Source organism: Vulpes vulpes, chromosome 14, assembly GCF_048418805.1.
Source record: "Vulpes vulpes isolate BD-2025 chromosome 14, VulVul3, whole genome shotgun sequence".
Lineage (NCBI taxonomy): Eukaryota > Metazoa > Chordata > Mammalia > Carnivora > Canidae > Vulpes > Vulpes vulpes.
The window spans coordinates 64258966-64262432 of NC_132793.1; the positions used below are offsets into that span (position 1 = coordinate 64258966).

General features: G+C 34.9%; 1 non-coding gene across 1 annotated transcript; it reads right to left on the bottom strand.

Moving 5' to 3' along the window:
• Positions 1 to 991: 991 nt before the first annotated feature.
• Positions 992 to 1102, bottom strand: LOC112915644 (U6 spliceosomal RNA). Its single transcript, XR_003234127.1, has one exon. It is a non-coding gene; the product is annotated as a U6 spliceosomal RNA (small nuclear RNA).
• Positions 1103 to 3467: the final 2365 nt, after the last annotated feature.

The window sequence follows — 3467 nt, forward strand, 5'->3', positions numbered from 1 at the left end:
TAATACTTTTTTATAATTCTTTATATTTCTGTGTTATTTGTTGTCATTTCCCCTCCCTCATTTCTGATTTTGAGTCCTTTTTTTTTTTAATTTTTTCCTGATGAGTCTAGCTAAAGGTTTATCAATTTTGCTTATCTTTTCTAAGAAGCAGCTCTTGGTTCCATTAATCTTTTCTATTTTTTTGTCTCTATTTCATTTATTTCTGCCTTATCTTTAGTGTTTCCTTCCTTGTACTTTTTTTTCTTTTTCAATTTCTCTAGATGTAAAGTTAGGTTGTTTATTTGCAATTTTTCTTGTTTCTTGACATAGGCCTGCATCATTATAAACTTCCCTCTTAGAACTGCTTTTGCTACATCTCAAATACCTCAGACCATTGTTTTTTCATTTTCATTTGTCTCCATGCACTGTTTTTATTTCCTTCTTGATCTCTTGGTTGATCTATTCGTTGTTTACTAGCATGTTGTATAGCCTCCATGTGTTTGTGTTTTTTCCAGATTTTTTCTTGTAATTAATTTCTAGTTTCATACATTGTGGTTGGAAAAAATGCTTGATATAATTTCAATCTTCTTAAATTTATTGAGACTTGTTTTGTCGAATTACAAGGATCTATCCTGGAGAACGTTCTGTGTGCACTTGAAAAGAATGTGTGTATTCTGCTGTTTTTAGTAAAATATCCTGTATACATTTTTTGGGTCCATCTGATCTAACATGTGCCATTCAAAGCCACTGTTTCCTTGTTGATTTCTTTTCTTTTCTTTTCTTTTCTTTTCTTTTCTTTTCTTTTCTTTCTTTTCTTTTTAAAAGATTTTATTTATTTATTCATGAGAGAGAGAGAGAGAGAGACAGAGAGACAGAGACACAGGCAGAGGGAGAAGCAGGCTCCATGCAAGGAGCCCGATGTGGGACCCGATCCCAGGACTCCAGGATTATGCCCTGGGCCGAAGGCAGAAGCTAAACCGCTGAGCCACCCAAGGATCCCCTCTTTTTTTTTTTTAATATGGAATTCTTCATGAATTTGCGTGTCATCCTTGCACAGGGGTGGGCCATGTTAATCTTCTCTGTATCGTTCCAATTTTAGTATATGTACTGCCGAAGTGAGCACCCTTGTTGATTTCTGACAGGATGATCTATCCATTGATGTAAATGGGGTGTTAATGTCCCCTGTATTATTATATTACTGTCAATTTCTCCCTTTATGTCTGTTAATATCTGCTTTATGTATTTAGATGCTTCTGTGTTGGGTGCATAGATATTTACAATTGTTATATGCTCTTGTTGGATTGATTCCTTTATCATTATGTAATGCCCTTCTTTGTCTCTTGCTACAGTATGTTTTAACCTCTATTTTGTCTTATATAAGTTTTGCTACCCTGATAAGGATGCTACCCTGGCTTTTTTATTTTCCCACTTTCTTTGTGTGGATTATTGTTTTCATCCCTTCAATTTCAGTCTGTATGTGTCTTTAGTTCTGAGGTGAGTCTCTTGTGGCAACATATAGATGGCTCTTGTGTTTGTTTTTAATTCACTCTGTCATCCTATATCTTTTGATTGGAACCTTTAGTACATTTGCATGTAAAGTAATTTTGATGGGTATGTACTTACTGATATTTTGTTAATTGTTTTCTACTTGTGTTTATAGTTTTCTCTGTTCCTTTGTTCTCCTGCTCTCTTCCTGGACCTGGTTTGATAGTCTTCTGTAGTATTATGTTTGGTTTCCTTTCTATTTAAGTTTTTGTATGTCTATTGTAGGTTTTTGTTTTTTGGTTAATATTTGGGTTCATAAATAACATCCTATGTTTATAGCAGTTTATATTAAGTTGATGGGGGATCCCTGGGTGGGCAGAGGTTTAGCGCCTGCCTTTGGCCCTGGGTGCGATCCTAGAGACCAGGGATCGAATCCCACGTCGGGCTCTTGGTGCATGGAGCCTGCTTTTCCGTCTGCCTATGTCTCTGCCTCTCTCTCTCTCTGTGTGACTATCATAAATAAAAAAAAACAAAAAACAAAAAAAAAATTAAAAAAAAACCATTTTATATTAAGTTGATGGACACTTAAGTTCAAACACATTCTAAAAGCACTATTTTTTTTACTTCTTCTTCTACTTTTTTGCCTATGATGTTATATTTTACATCCTTTTATTCTGTGTATCTTTTGACTACTTTTTACAGATATAATTAATGATATTACTTCTGTGTTTTAACCTCCATACTGGCTTTGTAAGTGATTCATCTATTACCATTGCTACATATTTCCTTTTACTTATGAAATTTTTTCCTTCCATAATTTTCTTACTTCTAGTTATAGCATTTTCTTTTTACTAAAAAAAATTCTTTCTAACATTCTTTGTAAGGTTGGTTTAGTGGTGATGAACTCCTTTAACTTTAGTCTCTCTGAGAAATTTTATCTTTCCTCCGGCTCAGAACGGTAACATTTTCAGATAAAATATTCTGGGTGGTAGGTTTTTTCCTTTCAGGCTTTCAATATGTCATGCCACTCTCTTCTGGCCTGCAAAATTTCTGCTGAAAAATCAGCTGATAGCCTTTGGGGTTTCTGTTGTATGTCACTATTTTCTTTTCTCTTGCTGCTTTTAAAATTTTCTTTTTATCATTGTATTTTGCCATTTTAATTAATATGTGTCTTGAATCCTCCTTGGGTTCACCTTATTAGGGGCTCTCTGTGCTTCCTGAACCTCAATGTGTGTTTCCCTCTAAAGCTTAGGGAAATTTTCTTTTCTTTCTTTCTTTTTTTTTCTTTTTAAAGATTTTATTTATTTATTCATGAGAGAGAGAGAGAGAGAGAGAGGGGTAGAGACAAAGGCAGAGGGAGAAGCAGGCTCCATGCAAGGAGTCTGACATGGGACTTGATCCCAGGTCTCCAGGATCAGGCCCTGGGCCGAAGATGGTGCTAAACTGCTGAGCCACTGGGCTGCCTGGGAAATTTTCAACTACTATTTCTTTGAATAAGTTTTCTGCCCCTTATCTCTCTTTTCTCCTTCTGGGATTCCTAAAATACAAATGTTGTGTTTGATGATGTCACAGACTTCCCTTAACCTATTCTCATTTTTTATTTTTCTTTTTTTCTTTGTGCCATTCAGCTTGGTTGTGTTTCATCATCTTGTCTTCCAACTCGCCGATCTATTCTCCGGCCTCCTCAAACCTGTTGTTTATTCTGTTTGGCATATTTTTCATTTCAGTTGAAATCTTCAGCTCTGACTCATTCTTTTTTTTTTTTTTTAATATATTTTCTATCTCTTTGTTGAAGTTCTTCCTGAGTTTATCCACTGTTTTTTCAAATCAAGTGAATATCTTTATGGCCATTACTTTGAATTCTTTATCAGGCATCTTGCTTATCACTGTTTTATTTCACTCTTTTACCGTGATTCTGTTTTATGTTCTTTTGTTTGTGACATATTCCTCCATCTCCTCATTTTGTCTAACTCTGAGTTTGTTTCTATGTACTAGGTAGGTCA